Raw genomic sequence first — 17,073 nt, 5'->3', positions numbered from 1 at the left:
CAAAGTAACCACTATCCTGATTCTATAATAAGCATTTTTTTGGCAGTTCTTTATAGTTTCATCAAAATTGTGTATCCCTAGACACTATAATTTTGTCTTGCCTATTTTTCAAATTTTAAGTTTTCTAAATCTTTTTAAATCTGCAGGTCCTCCCTCTGTCCCTTTCTTTTCTTCACAAATTATTTATTGAAGAACATGAGGGATTTGATCTGCAGAATTTCTTACAGTCTGGATTTTCCCCTTTAACACTTTCTTCTGTTCTCTGTATTTCTACAAATTGGCAGCTGGATCCAGAGTCGTGCTGATCCCTTCTGAAAGATGAAATTTCAATCTCAATTCAATCCATTCAAATATCTTCACTGAAGCTCAAGTTGTCCTGCATTTGGCTAGTGGGAGCCTCTTTGGGTCGGCTTTCAAGTTCTTTTATTTATTTATTTATTCATTTATTTATTTTTGAGATGGAGTCTTGCTCTGACACCCAGACTGGAGTGCAGTGGTGCAATCGGAGCTCACCGCAACCTCCACCTCCTGAATTCAAGTGATTCTCCTGCCTCAGCCACCTGAGAAACTGGGATTACAGGTGCACACCACCATGGCCAGCTGATTTTTCTACTTTTAGTAGAGATGGAATTTCACCATGTTGGCCAGGCTGGTTGTGAACTCCTGACCTCAAGTGATCCACCCCATTTAGCCTCCCAAAGTGTTGGGATTACAGGCATGAGCCATTGTACCAGCCATTGAGTTCTTTTAACATTACTCTGATAATTTTGTTGTTGTTGTTGTTATTTGGCATGACAAGGTTTTCCAGGTGCATCTTGTACATTTCTTACCCTAGACATGGAAATAGCCACTTCTTCAAGTTGTTTTTGGGGGAAATGATACTTTAAAGTCACAACCTGTTTGTTAGAGATGGTAATTGTTTCTGAGCATCTTCAGTGGACAAAGTTATTTCGTGAGTTCGTACTGATAGTTCCAACTTAAATTCTGAAACACAAGTTTTGTTGTATTTTTTTTACTTAACCTCTGTATTACATCTGTATTTCCTGTCTTGCATCCCAAAATCTTAGTTCCCAAGGACAAAGGAGATCATAGAATCAGAACACTATATAATTAATCATTTACTCAATTCTAATATTACACACCCAAACAATATTAGTAGACCACTGGCAATATAGTTACTGAAAATAACTAAATTATTTTTGCAAATACTCTCTTCAGTCTCCCCATTAAGTGTTATAGCTGTGCTACATCTATATTACCTAAACATGTAGCCTTAAAACTATGCTTTCCTCTTTTATGAGTGCTCATTTGATCTTAGTTGTATAGTAACTATGTTTTACATATCATATTTAGTCCTACTCATCAGTCCTTATACCTATGTCTCTCTAGTGATTTCGATGATCTGAAGCTCATTTCTAGTATATTCCTCAGTAAGGGCTCATGGGAGTAATATTCCTTGAGTTCCTGCATATTGATGACAGTTTGTTTATGTTCTTTCTACCAGAAAGTCACTTTTACTGGGAAAAAAGTCCTTTAAAGATATTTTCTTTAGACATTTCTTTCCTTGAGTATATTAATTAGGCTACTCTATTTTCTTGTGTCATAACATACTGCTATTGTAACGTCTGATGGTAACCTAATTTTTTCTTTATAAGCCACTTGCCTTTTTTTCTTGAATGCTCAATAAACTTTTTTCTTTAAAATCCAATTATTTTTATTAGAATACACCTTGTTGGTGATTTTGAGATGATATTCTTAGATGTGTGGTGTGCTCTTGTACTATGTACTTTCAATTATCCTTTTTAATTTCAGGAAAGTATTTTTGATTCATTGTTTTTCCTACTTTTTCTTATCCTGATTTTGATTTTCTTCCTCAGGGATTCCTATATTATATAATGTGAATCTTCTTTTCCTATCTTCTCTTTGTCGATTTCTCTTTAATCCATTTTAGCTCTTTATTTCTTTTTGATTTTTAATTTTTTTTTCCTTTTCACCAAATATTCTCTTCAGGCATATTTAGTGCTTATTTGCTTTTGTGTTCCTTCTAGTTTAGTCTTCACTTCTGAAATGACTTTTTCATTTATTTATAATTCTTTCCTATGTTCTGTCACCTGATTTCTGAGTTTTTCTAATTCTGATTTAAGCTGTTCTTTTACGTCTTGTATCATATTCCTAATGTCTTTTAGCTCATTTTGAAATAGGTTACAGTTTTGATCTGTCCCTGTCTTTCTGATATGCTTTTATTATCTATAGTGATGTTATTCTGCTCCTTATTCTCTTTTATCTTCTAAGAACTTTGCATGGGACTTGACTTCAATACTTTTCTGCTGCTCATTTTTATGTGAGATCAGTTTTCTGAAATTGTAGAGGCCTGGCTCAGGTAGCTTTTGTAACTTTGGAGAGTTCCCACTTCTGCTGTTTTCCAAGGCTTCCTGGTTCTGTTTTCCACCTCCACTTTAATCTGGATCATTTCTTTCCTTTGTCTCTATTGGGCCTAATTTGTTCAGTTTTAATTCCATTCCAGCAGTTTCACCTCAGTGCAAGAGCCTTTCCTGGAAAAGAGCTCCATCCTGGAAGAAGGGTCCTAAGTGTTAGATTCCTAAGGTTCCTCCAGTTCCCACCACAGGCCCCTTTGTACTGCCCATTGTTGGAATGGAAACCTCCCAGTTTCAGTGGCTGTTTTTAAATGGGCGCTCAGTGCTTTGTCTTTGATTCTCTCTGCTTTTCTCGGCACAGACACTGCTACCACTGTGGTCTGGCAGCTGTTGGTGGTTTGTCCTCACTGGCTGATATTTGAGATTTGTAAAGATATGTAGTCATCTAATTTCATTGCAAATGTTAGCCATGGATTTTTGTTTTGGTATCTGATTACTTTGTCTGTTTTAATGCAGGAATTCAGAGAGATAAAATATGTATGTTTATCACGTCCACTGACACCGTCTTCTTTTGAACACTAAGTATTTGCCAAGCACTCTCTTACATATTGTCTCATTCAACTTTTACAACATCTGGGTGGAGTAGGAATAATTATCATTCTTATTTCACGTAGAGGGAAACTCAGGCTCAGGAGGTCAAATAGCTTTTGAAGTGGTAGAGCGGGGATTTGAACCTGTGTCTGTGTGATTACTAAGTCTGCTAATCTTTATGTCAAAAATATTTTAAAATCAGTTTTTTTGTTTTTTTTTTGAGACGGAGTTTCGCTCTTGTTACCCAGGCTGGAGTGCAATGGCGCGATCTCGGCTCACCGCAACCTCCACCTCCTGGGTTCAGGCAATTCTCCTGCCTCAGCCTCCTGAGTAGCTGGGATTACAGGCACGTGCCACCATGCCCAGCTACTTTTTTGTATTTTTAGTAGAGACGGGGTTTCACCATGTTGACCAGGATGGTCTAGATCTCTCGACCTCGTGATCCACCCGCCTCGGCCTCCCAAAGTGCTGGGATTAGAGGCTTGAGCCACCGCGCCTGGCCTAAAATCAGTTTTTTAAAATTTAAATTATAGATTCCGTAGAATGTTTTCTAACCAAAATATTATAATTTATGGTTAATAAAATATTGGACAATATTAGTTTTTGAGCATGAGAATTTGGATGATTTTTTTCTTTTGTGGACATCCTCACATTTCTCTAATGAGTCTACATTAAGTAAAAATGAAACAGCCAATACACCTTATTTTGAAAATTAAAACAAGCATGGCTGCATAGTTCTTCCGTGAGTCTTCAAATGTTTATTTAATTCGTGATGTACCTGGAATATAGTATGTATGTATGTGTAGATACTTATGCATACACATACATTTGATTAAAGTGGCAAATCATGCATCTGCAAAAGTAATAGTAATAGCATAATTGTTAAGATGCTTAATGGTTAAAGATGTCAGATTTATGTTTAGACAGACTTGAGTTTGAACACTGGGTCTTTGTCTTATCTGGTTACGCTGGGTGACTTATTCACCTCATTCAAACTTCAGTTTCCTTATCTGTAAAGTGGAATAACTTCAAAGGATTGTCCTGGTCATAAACAACGTAATACATGTGAAGCAAAGTATTTAAGGCAGTACTAAGCATTAATAAGCAGTCACCAAATATAAATAGTTGTGAAACAAAACAGTAACAAAAAATCAGGTGTAGTAGAAATAGAAGAAGGAATGTAGCTATTCTGAAAAAAATTCTGTGTAATGTCAAGCCTGCAGAAATAGATGGCTTTTTTGTTTGTTTGCTTTGCAGAGGGGAGGGGATTTTTTTTTAACCAATTTATCAGAGATCAATGAGTACCTTAAAAATATTTTCACAACTGGAAGAAATGAGAGTTAAAGTAAGTAGTCTTAGAATAGGTGGTCCAGTGCGGAACTGACAGCTCACACATCACACATGTATAGGTCAGATACTTGTTGCAACTTGGAAATTAACTTCCTGTAGTGTTCTGGGGACAGTTTGGAAATTGCCCTGCTGAGCCAGTATATACTTGACAGAAAACTTAGGTCTCCCAAGGAACTGATTTGGAAGGCCATTTGTAACCCTGATAACTGTAAGCAAATTGTACTGAAGTGGTAATTTGAAATGTGTGTTGGTGCAAACTGTTAGGCTATTCAACAGCAACGAGTTTAATTGGTTATAAGAGTGTTGTTCTCCTTCAACAGTGTAATACCCACCTCTCCTTCCCCACTGAATTTGCTATGTTGTGATGGTTGCTGTTGGGATAATAGAAGCATTTTATTTTATTGAGCACAAATACGTGATTAAAATGGATAAACAGGATTTCTCCCTTTCAAATTTTGGGCTATGACATCATTTGCTCAGTGATAAGATACCTGTTAGCATCATCCATAAGTGATATAGAGGTCATTTTCCATAGCCACAATGTGGGGAAGATAGAGAAGGTTAGGAATGGTGCATTTATTGTAAGGGGAATTCCCCAGTACTGCAGGCAGTGTTGCCAGTTGAGAAGCATTTCGGGTAGTTAGTGATTGGATTTGTGCCTCTGCCTTCCTGGGCCTGGCTCCCCACTGGGGAAGTCCGGTAAGGCTGACAGACAATAAGCTTGGGTGACAACAACTGTACCACTGGCTCCAGTACATTCCTATGATGGGAAATCCTAAGGTGAAAAGAATCTGTTAGCTAACATGCCGGCTAGAAAACCTCCTGCTACAAATGTGAGTTGTGGTTGTCACTACACAGATGGTTTTCAGCTCCAAGAATCTAGAATGGATTCTCCTCAGGTTTCCAGTTTCTATAGAAGGTAGATATTTTTTTTTTTTTCTTGAACAACTAGATGTGTTTATTTTCTGATAAGTATTTTCTGACTCTTGAAACTAATAATGATTATCTCTTTGATTTGATCACTAGGGAGTCCCATGTGTGTCTCATCTCAACAAATATTATAATATCCCTAAAGACAGGAGCTTTTATGTAGTTATTTATCTGGAGAACAGAGATGCATCTCTCTATTAATCTGTTCATTTTCCCTTCATTGTGATTTCCTCATCCATCATTTATTCCCTAGTATATATACTTTCTTGTGAGGCATTTCAGTCTTTTAAAATCAAGTTATATTAGTTCTACACCTAATAGTTTCCACGTCAGGCCAAGAAGTACAGAGGGAGCCTAACTTTACCTTTCATTGTTTTGGTCAGTAATTAATTATATCTTCACTTAGTAGAGAGGATGAAGTTTCTAGCAGTGTATATGGTCTGTTCCATTTATTGTCTTTTGAGAAAAACTTTCTTGGTCACTTAATTGTTATAATTAGTAATTACATCTTTATTAAATAATTTGTAAAATCCTATTCCTGAGTTCTGTGTGCTCATGTAAAACAGATTTGTAAAGTGCTGTCTTGATCTGGTTTGGAGTCACTGACTAGACGCTGGTCCTTCTTGAGCATCCCATTAACTCTGCACCTCAAGCATCTGCTTGATTGGGTTCTCACACTCTGGGCCACTATACCTGCTCTAATTGTCCCAGGGTCAGGATATTAGGCAACCAGAGTTCACCCCTATTTCGCAGACTGCTGAATTTATTCAAAGTAGCCAATCCTTAACCCGCTTGCTGGCCTCATGCTTTCCTTCCCACGCAAACCACAATGAAGGTGTTTCCCTGCAGTCTCCTTCCTCTGACCCCAGGGCTTCTCCAGCACGGTTGTCTTAGTCCAATTAGGCTGTTGTAACAAAATGCCTGGGACTGGGTTATTTACAAAGAACAGAAATGTATTTCTGGAAGTTCTGGAGGCTAGGAAGTCTAGGATCAAGGCACCGTCTGGGGAGGGCTGGCTCGCTCCACTCCCAGGATGGTTCCTTGTTGCTGCGCCCTCACATGGTGGAATGAGGAAAGCAGAAGGGCACAAGGGGCTTAAGCTGCATCGCTTCAGCCTTTTTACAAGGCACTTAACCATTTATGAAGGCAGAATCCTCATGACTTAATCGCTTCCCAAGAGGCCCCATCTCTTAATACCATCACAACAGGGAATGAGTTTCAGCATGAATTTTGTAAGGGACATGCTAAAATCATAGCAAGTGGTAAAACTGTAAAATTATTTCTGGTTTCTTTCTCTTAAGCTGCACCTTGGCCTCACCATACCTCACCCAAGGTAATATGGTTAAAATAGTGGGTCAGTTTTTCAAAGTCCAAAATCTTTCAAAGTTCAAAATCTTTTAAAAGATTTTCTATCTATGTTTTTGGGCTTTTTGTTTAATTTTTCTGAGACCCGTGTTGGTATTTTCAATTTCTGTTATTTTCAAATAATTTAAAATATTAACAATACAATGTAATCTATACAAAATACAAAATTGTAATATAAGTTTATCAAAAATGTAAATTCAAGTGGGTGTAAAAAGATTAAAGATTTTTAAATCTATGCTTGTAACAAGATATTTTCTCCCAAAACAGTCAAGAGAATCTATTACAATTAAAAGGTAAAATACAAATCATGGCAAATGAATATAACATGTTAAATGTTATAGAAATCACATTTATATAACTGACATTTTGAAGTTAAAAATATTGAATTAAATTTTATGAAATATTTTTATAAAGAGAACTGTTCAAAGTTCTAGACTTCAATAGGCATCAGATTGCCAGTGTAAAGAAATGATAACATGCTTCATGTATGTTGTCTAGCCTAGAGGTTTTGAACCAGTGAGGCAGTGGCAACTTTGCCCTTTAGGAGAGAATTGGCAAGAAATATTACCTAGAGATATTTTTTGGTTGTCACAGGCATTGGGGAAAGAATGGCGAGTGGGGAGGTGTTACTGGACAGAAGCTGGAGATACTGGTAAATATCTTACAAAGTGCAGAATAGCTCCCACAACACATAAAATAGATAACTTACAAATGTAAATAGGTTAGAGGTTGAGGAACACACACACACACACACACACACACACACACAAAGGTAAGAGTAATATGAATAGTACAAGATCCTAAGATGCTCCTCAGCCACCACGTGTGATGGTTTCCTATATTGTACTAATTTGTGAGTAGTTCTGGAACCGTGGAACACAAAGAAAATCAAGAAAAACATTTAGCATTCCTAGGAAACAATACTTCATTATGCAATAATCTATTGTGTTCATGCTACCTCAGAGGAAAGATCTGACAAGTTAATTAATTTGTCTTGCCTCTTAAGTGTCTCTGCCTCTGAAATCTTCCTCATACTCCAAAGCAGGGCTCATTCATTAGGAGTGCCACAACCCACAAACTTTTACAGCAACTGAATGAAGTTATGCTTTTTGTGGGAGATATGGGCCAAGAGATGAAGAGCATTTCTTGGAATAGAAGTGTTGTGCCAATATTAGATCCTGAGGGACAGAGGCACAATTGCAGTCTTCAATGACTCTGTGTGTGTGTGTGTGTGTGTGTGTGTGTGTGTGCGCGTGCACGCGTGCATGTGCACATGTGCTATGCGGACCTCCTAAGGCACAAGCGCAGCACAAAGGCCTCTTGTGCTCAGATCTAAAGACAGTTCTGTCATAAATATTTTTAAAATGTGTGAAATTTGAGACCTTGGATTTTCAACTTGAAACCAGAAGGTGTTTAGCTGGGAATCAAGTCAGGAAATCAATGGACCCTACTGTAATACTAGATTTCACTTTCCATTTATTCCTGAATACTGTAATAAAGGACAAGTGTTTCTGTAAGTCTGAAGGACTCTTGATGAAAGGGCAGTGGGTGCATAGACCAGTCCCAGGTAGTTGTTTGTGCCTAGAGCAAGATTAGAGGTGAAAGAGTGGATGTGGGTGAGGCCTGGGGGCACAGTGGCCCTTGATCCTGAAGCTGCCTTTGCTTGATTCTACCCAGGGGATTGTAAGGGAAAGAAAACTTCAGTTTAAACACTTTCACTATGCCAGATCTTATTTCCCTCCCCCACTCCAATTTCCCTGGTTCATTTTCTCTTAATTGGTCCTGATTGGAAGTCATCATAAATCAGAATAATTTCTCTTTCATGCTCTTCAAATTTTAACTTACGAAAAAAAGTCTTCAGCTGGAAATGTCCATAAAAAATGAATGTCAGTGGTTTCATCTTTAACAGGGAGAAAATGAAACTCAGACATTTTGGAGTCACAGTCAAACTACCTCAGTATGATTGTGAATTGATTTATACAGGGCCTTAAGAAACTTCATGTCCTTTTTGGAATGTACTAAGCAGGAATCACTCTTTCACAAATCCAGAAATTATAGCCACCCGTGAAGTTAAATGCTATATCTGTCTTAGCCGGGGTCTGTACTAGGCTGATAATTTACTTCAAGACTCAAAAAGGCAATTTGACTCTGCTCTCTAGTTCTCAAAATGACTTATTCAATACTGAGTATTTAGATAAAGACTGAAGATTTCCTTCTTTCCTCCCTCCCTTTCTGCTTACCTTCCTCTTTTCCTTTCTCCCTTCCTTCTTCCTTTTCTCCCTTCCTTCCTTCCTCTCTTCCTTCCTTCCCTTTCTTTCCCCTCCCTTCTCTCCTTCTTTCTTTGCATTTTTTAACCCACATGCTGTGGGTGACATTCTCGTGACAGCCTGCTGTCATCAGCAGGAAGAGTGTGGGAAATATCAATTTATATATGGACAGAGGTTATACATGTTCCCTTAGCTCCAAGGTTGCAAATGGGAACAATCTGCTTTCTAGTAATTTCCAATCATTATTTGCATAATTTAAAATCTAACATATTAAAGGCATCAGTATTTATGAGTTGGCTAGATATCAACTACCAAATCTATAATGTAGAGATTGAGAAGGGGTGAGGTATGTTTAAGTTACTTCATTTTGAAAAAGCCATGGAATTTATCTCTTTCATTAACTTCCTCAACTTGTAGACTCTGGGCATGAGACTCAGAGAAAGACATTTTAGTGAAACAAGTCCAGGAACGCAACTCAGATTTAGGGTAGTCTATTTTTTGGAGCAATTTTTTAATTTTAAAAACTCACACTGTTGGTGCTGTATAGCTCAGCCATGAAAACTCAACTGTTATCTTGAAATTATGTCTCACTCCCTTAGAGTTTAGTGGAGACACTTCCTGATAGAATTCTTAGCGCACCATCATCTCAGTAAGGCCAATAGGAAGGCTGGCTTATGTAGTTTTTCACTTAGTGACTGTATGACCTTGAACAAGTCCTGATCATCACTTTATTCATTAAACAGAGACAACAACTGCTTTTCTTACTTTGCAGAGTTGGCAAACCTAAAATTGGTAAATACCAGCTACAGTCCTGATGAAATACCCACAGCTTTATACATGTCAGGAAGCGGCATGACAACAAACATCAGTGGTCGTGAAGAACAGTAAAGAGAGGATGATTGTCTTTTTCTGGAGAGCAAAGTGTTCAAGACAGACTCCTAAGGATTAGTCAGGTGGAGCAGGGAAGGGGCACTGTAAGAGGAAGCCTAAAAAGGTGAAATAAAATGTCTTGCACTTCAAATGTTGCTGAGGCTTCGTCTAGCATTTAATCATTCTCTCACTTGGCAAGGCTAGTTAAACTTGGTTTACTGAAGGAAAAACAGGTTTTAGACTGTGGAGATTTGGGGAGTGGCACCTACATGATAAACAGAAATATTTTCTCTTACGGGATGAATAAAAGACTACTCAGCCAGAAAACCAGGTCTTTCCCTTTAGTCTTCCAATACCTCTCAAAAAAAGAGTTTGAAGACTTCTAAGTATTCATGTCTTAAGTAGGATTTCCCATGTTACTTATTGAGCTAAAGTAATTGTGCTCACAGGATACTTTCTGCCTATTTTCTATACCTTTTGGTCATGTAAATCAAGTGGTTGTAGAGACAGATGGACAGAGAAGGAAAGGGAGGGGGCAGATATAGAAGAGGAAAGGAGTGAAAAGACAGGAGCATTTATTGAGCATCTGCTGTGTGTCAAACACTGCATCAGGCGTTTTACATTTTAGGAGGTTAAATCATACAGTGTGGCACAGTCTTTGCCTATTCCAGTGATTACTGAACATTTGAGATTAATTGATTGTTTTCAGATTAAGTGACAATAACTAAATAATGACTATCTCTTTGAGTCAAGTGGCACCTTTGAATGGGGGAAAAAGAATTCCTCCTTGCCTTGCTAAATAGACAAGGCATACTCCTGTACTCTTATGCCAGAGTTTCATACTCTACAGATTACCCAGCAGCCAAGTATTCTAGGCTCTGACAGAATGCTAAAGTCCTGATAAAGCTACTCACTAGCTTTTGAGAGCTTTTCTGTGTCTCCTGAGGAGCATTATGTTTACTGATAAGACATAGATGAATAAAGCCTAGAGATCAATTAACAGGCTAGTGCACCTTATCTAATCAGACTGTGACATTCACACCAAAGCTTTCCTTGAGTGCCTACCTAGAAGGTGTTTCATAGAGAACACAGATGCTTAAAATGGGCACCTGCTTTTTAAGGTAAACACACTGGGATTCCAGATCTGGATTTTTGCTGGGTCGATACAATATTCGCCTTTTTTGGGGGGTTTTGTTTTTGAGAGTCCTATCTCTGGGCTAAAGGGATTTGGAGCCTTCAGTGTAATCTTACCTTTTTCACATTTTAGATAGGCTTTCACTTGATTTTATTGGCCTGCTGGAATTCATAGACTAAGGAGAAAAATAAAAGAGAACAAGAGGGCTCAAGCTGAATTTGACAGTCCATAGGACTTTTTTTCCATAAGCATGGTGGGGTGCTTTTGCAGGGTGATTTCCATTGTCTGTTATTGATAAGACCAACTCCCTGGATAGAAAGTCCTAAATCTCTTCTTATATGAGGGTAAAGTGCCTCTGTCAAAGCAATAGAATTCTGGGACAGTGGTTATTCTGACTTTCCATCTCTCCTTTAATTTATAGGACTCTCGTGACCCTACAATTAACTAAGTTAAAAAAATACAAGAGATGTAACGGGTTTGCAGAGGGATATGAAAAATGAATTTTATTTGGAAATATTGAAATGGAAGCTTCACATAGAGATAACTAATAGATGGGTTCAGAAATAGTCCTGAAATTCAGAAAAGAGATAAGGGCTGAACATGGCTCATTCAGGCCTAGTTAGTAGTTGACATTTAAGTGAGATTTCCTAGGAACAATGGTGCATAGGGTGAGTGTGGAGGATCAAGGTCTTATGGCCCTGAAGGCAGAAGAAAATCAGTACATAAAAATTACCGCCAGGACACATGATACCCAACTGAAATTGAAATAAAAACTGTCTGTTGGTCTAAACCATGTTGATAAAATTTTAGCCATCTTCATAGATTATACTCTGAGATAGATGGTGGTGGTTGGTGGTAAAACAGTATCTTTCAGAGGGCAAGATTTCATAGAGAATTGCATGTGGAGGGTCTGAGGACCAGAGCATGGGATAATGAGAGAAGTAGAGATAAGTATGTTTAAAGGGAGGGGAAAATATATGTGTGGGTATGCATATGAGTGTGTGTAGGCAAAACGGAGCTGTGGAATATTCAGTGAATATCCCTTTGCATTCAGCAGCCATTTAAAAAAAATACTATTATGTATAGAAATGTACTCCAGAAGTAACTGATGGATATACATGAGCCTTTGACCATATGCATCATCCACCTCATAAACATATTACTACTAAGTTTAAAATGATAACTCTAACATTCATGTCTGTCAACAAGGTGCATTTACAATTTCAAAAATTCAGAATAAGAGGGTGCTTATTCTTCTTTGGGTCAATTTATTTTATAACTTGTTCATCAAACATATATGGACTTAGTTTCTTGCCAGGTATTTACTGAAACATGTACAGGCTCAGGGAAAGTTACTTCCTCCTCTTGTGGGGCAATAGGGTCACAGAGCAAAGCAATGCCTGGACATGGAGGTGAGGAGTGCAGTGCTGCCTCTTGTAGGTTCGGCATGTCTCTCATTAGGTAGATCTCCTCAGAAAGACCAGCTCTAGGGGCAAAGGGCACTGATATGGTTTGGCTATGTCCCTACCCAAATCTCATCTTTAATTGTAGCTCCCATAATTGTAGCTCCCATGTGTCACGGGAGGGACCTGGTGGGAGGTAATTGAATCGTGGTGATGGAACTTATCTTTCCCATGCTGTTCTCATGATAGTGAATAAGTCTCATGAGATCCAATGAGTTTATGTATGGGAGTTCCCCTGCACATGCTCTCTTGCCTGCCACCATGTAAGATGTGACTTTGTTCCTCATTCACATTCTGCCATGACTGTGAGGCCTTCTACAGGCGTGTGGAAATGTGAGTCAATTCAACCTCTTTCCTTTATAAATTACCCAGTTTGTCTTGGGTATTTTTTATTAGCAGCATGAAAACTAATACAAGCCCTTGATCTTTAGCCCATTGTATGGTCTGAACAAAAGCAGCCTACACAAGTGTTAGTTCCAGCATGTAAAAAATAACAGGTCTAAAACTTAATCCTTCATCTATCCTTTTCCCCAGCAACTTCTCCTCCTCCTGCATTTGATTCTCTTGTGATAGCAGCATCATCCCCTCAGTAAGTGTTTTCCTATGTGCTTTCTAAATTGTGACCCATGAATGGGTTATAAAATCAATATAGGGAGTCATGACCAGCATCTAAAAACAATGGAATAGAAAATACCAGAGTGCATTATACATAGTAAGACTAAATATATAAGGCCCTGTGTGGTGCTGAGGCTTGGGCAGTGGGGAGGTTTTAGATGGGTTGGGCGCAGGGGGACCAACATTTGATCCTTGAAGTTGCCTCTCAAAGGCAACGTCTGTAAAATATCCATCACCCCATATTCTAGATTGAATTGTATCTTCCAAAACGATGTGTTAAAGTCTTAACCCCTGGTAACTGTGAATGTGACCTCATTTGGATATAGGGTCTTTGCAGTCATAGTCAAGTTAAGATAAAGTCATACTGGATTAGAAGATGTCCTAAATTCAATGACTCATGTCCGTATGAGAGAGAGATTTGAAGACAAAGAAGAAACAAGGAAAAAGGCCATGTGAAGATGGAGGCAGAGATTGGAGGCACACATCTACAAGCCTACGAATGCTGAGGTTTGCCAGCAAGCACCGGGAGCTGGAGAGAGGCTTGGAGCAGATCCTTCCGTACAGACTCTCAAGGGTGAACGGCCTGCCCATAGCTTGATTTTGGACTTCTGGCCTCCAGAACGATGAGAAAGTTTCTGTTGTTTTAAGCACCTCGTTTGTGGAATTTTCTTATGGCATCCATAAGAAAGTAGTCCACCCATAGTCCTCATGGCCTCTTTAGGCCTCTGCTGGTGCCATGCCTTGTTAAGGAGGGCATCTTTCTGGTTCCCTGTGGCTCCAGGTACACTCACTATACAGGGCTCACTGTGTCTCTGCTCCCCTTGGTGTTTTACTTCAGTTTAGGGAAGTTATTTAAAAAATAATATTCTGCCATGTAGTTAGCACACTTTTCTATAGTCTGTGACTTACCTGACTATTTCCTGAGGAGAGAGACTTTGTCTTTTTAAGCTATCATCTCTAATGCGCAACCCTTGTGTGTATTGAATGCATGAGTCTGGTTGACAATGTGTCTGAAGGCGGGAGTCATGAACAAAGGTTCTCAAACATCGGTGTCAACACCCTGTGCCATACCAGCATTTCTGGCAACACACTTAAAGGAATTAAAACATAAGAAGCTGTTTAAATAAACGCATTGGAGAAACTGAGAAGAGAAATTTTCATTGCTGTAACCCTAATCATTTGTTCCCATTCATCAATGTAAGTAGGACTGTTTACTGTCCTGGCCACATTTTTAAAATTTATTTATCAGGTAAATTTCTGACAATTTTAAGGATCACATACCATGAGATCACAAACCTACTCAAACTACAGTCAGATGTGTAAAGAAAATTTAGTCTCTTGATTTTTCAATAGCAATCTGATCTTCTTCACAAGCCTCCCCTTATTCGATACTGGAAGAAAAAACTTAGCTATATTCTAATCCTATGTTTAAATAGTCTCTTTATGTATATTGGCCTCTGTTTAGAGGACTCAAATAAAATGCTCAGTGTTTAACAAGTTCTTCTTTATGCCTATTGTATTAGCTTTCAGCAGGCTGTAACAACATGTCCCGAAGTGGGTACCTTCAAACAGACATGTATTGTCTCATGGTTCTGGAGGCTAGATGTCTAAAGCTAAGGTGTTGGCAGGGTCTTCTCCATTTGAAACTTGCAGTGAGGCCTTCCTTGCTTCTTCCTTGTGTCTTGCAGTTTGCTGGCAATCTTTGTTGGTCCTCAGGTTATAGCTGCGTAACTGTCATCTCTGCCTTTGTCATGACCTTGGCATTCTCTCAGTGTGTCTCCGTTATCAGGTGACCACATGCTTTTAAGAACACCAGTCACATTAGATTAGAAGCCCACTGTACTCCAGTATGACCTCATCTCAACTAATCATGTTTGCAACAAACTTATTTCCAAATAACATCACATTCCAAGGTACTGGGGGCTAGGACTACAATATTAAGTTTTTGCAGGGACACAATTCAAACCAGGACCTCCTGTCTTTTCTTTAAGGTGGCATTGAAGTACATGAAGGAGAGTGATGACTTACCTGACCATGGGTCTCTGTTTTATGCTGGTCTCTGCTGAGGGATTGGTGTTCTAAGTTGCTTTTAGGAGTGATCACTGAAGTACAATTCAGTCTATTCTTGTTCTAATAATGTCCACTGCCAAAATGTGATGCTGGCATACCCAAAATCCATTCTCTCTCTGCTTGGTCACTTCTCAACTAACTTGTTAGTTTTCCTTTCAAAGCATGTGGGAAATTTGCTGCCTGATTTCTCAATCCTGTCCCCACCATCAGAGACTGAGGGCTCTCAGGAGAGTTGATTTATGGCTTTCCTTCCACCTAAACATGACGAGCTATTAAGATTCCACTACTGGCCCAGTGTGGTGGCTCACTCCTGTAATCTCAGCACTTTGGCAGGCTGAGCCAGGTGGATCACGAGGTCAGGAGTTCGAGACCAGCCTGACAAACATGGTGAAACCCTGTCTCTGCTAAAAATACAAAAATTAGCTGGGCAAGGTGGCGTACGCCTGTAATCCCAGATACTCAGGAGGCTGAGACAGGAGGTAGAGGGTGCGGTGAACCGAGATTATGCCACTGCATTCCAGCCTGGGCGACAGAGCGAGACTTGGTCTCAAAAAAAAAGTAAAAAGATTCCATTACTGTAGCACTCCTGCATAAGGGCTGTCATTCTCAGTGTGTCTCTGTCTTCACATGACCATGTACTTATAAGGATACTAGTCACATTGGATTAATGTAATTCCATAAGCAGCCTCTTCCCAGAGGCATAAATAGAAGGCAGAGTGAAATCCCTTCTGCTTTTGAGCTCTTCCATACCTAACTGTGGGTTTTGCTTCCCACGCCATCTACTTTCACAAGATTGGCCTGAGATGAGGTAAGAGGAAGAAAATAATAATAAAGGACTGTGGGGTGTGTAGCTCACACCTGTAATCCCAGCACTTTGGGAGGCTGAGGTGAGTGAATCACAAGGTCAGAAGTTCAAGACCAGCCTGGCCAACATGGTGAAACCCTGTCTCTACTAAAAATACAAAAGTTAGTCAGGCATGGAGATGCGCACCTGTAATCCCAGCTACTCAGGAGGCTGAGGCAGGAGAATCAAGTGAACCTGGGAGGCAGAAGTTGCAGCGAGCTGAGAATTGAGCTACTGCACTACAGCCTGGATGAGAGAGCGAGACTCCATCTCAAAAAAATTTAAAATAATAATAATAATAATAAAGGACTGTGACATCTACCTTCCTTTTCTACCTCTGTCTTCCACCTTCTTTCCACAATCCCTTGGGCTAAAAGGAGTAGGCCTTTTTTTCCCTCTGTGTAAAACTGACCTTAGACATCAGGGCAACAAATTTATTTTATTGCCAGATTGTCGTGGAAGAAGAGGTACGCCCTTTTCAGTTTGAAAGAAACTATGATTTGTGTCTTCTAGAAATGGATTTTGATATGAGAACTTGAAGATGTCTTTGAATTAGGAATAACATCACAGAAATATTATCTCACATGCTAATAACTTGGATTATAGTGTATTAATTAAGAGAATAGGCTTTGGAGTGAGACTCCCTGGGTTCAAATCCCAGTTCATCACTCACCGTTTGAAATTGGGAAAGTTATTTAGTCTTTATGAGTCACTGTTTCCTGGTCTTGAAAGTAGGAGTAATAGCAATAATTCGTTTGAGAATTACTGGGAAGATTGAAAGAGGTAGCAAGATTTCCCAAGAGCACCTGACACATAATGACTGCTCAAATGTTGGCCAATATTAGTAGTAGTAGTATTTTGTATTGTCTACTTTGATATTATGCTATGCCTTTTTCTTTATCACTCCCAGAAAATTGTAGCCCTCTTTCTGTGGCATTTTCTCTGGCAAGCCATTGCCTGTCATACAACAGTATGCATCCTCAGTTTTAATACCAATACATTTCATACTTCAACTGTAAATTGCTAACATACCCCTGGGAAGGTTTGCAGCCCATCAGCTGTGATGGTGAGCTGATTCAAATCCACTGATGCAGTACTGAATAACTGCATATCCAAAGATAGTCATCAACTTTGTAAACTAAAGGGGACAAGTGATTCACCTCTTAAATGCTAATACAGACATGACATCATTTACTTC

At 39.0% G+C, this 17,073-nt stretch overlaps 1 protein-coding gene across 2 annotated transcripts in view; it reads left to right on the top strand.

The window, feature by feature from the left end:
* DERA (deoxyribose-phosphate aldolase) overlaps positions 1–17,073 on the top strand; it is a 240,106-nt gene that overhangs the window by 198,561 nt on the left and 24,472 nt on the right. The gene's annotated exons all lie outside the window — the stretch shown is intronic.

Source organism: Saimiri boliviensis, chromosome 7 (assembly GCF_048565385.1).
Source record: "Saimiri boliviensis isolate mSaiBol1 chromosome 7, mSaiBol1.pri, whole genome shotgun sequence".
Taxonomy (NCBI): Eukaryota; Metazoa; Chordata; class Mammalia; order Primates; family Cebidae; genus Saimiri; species Saimiri boliviensis.
Note: the sequence above shows the minus strand (reverse complement) of the source record. Positions and strands in the feature narration are given on the sequence as shown.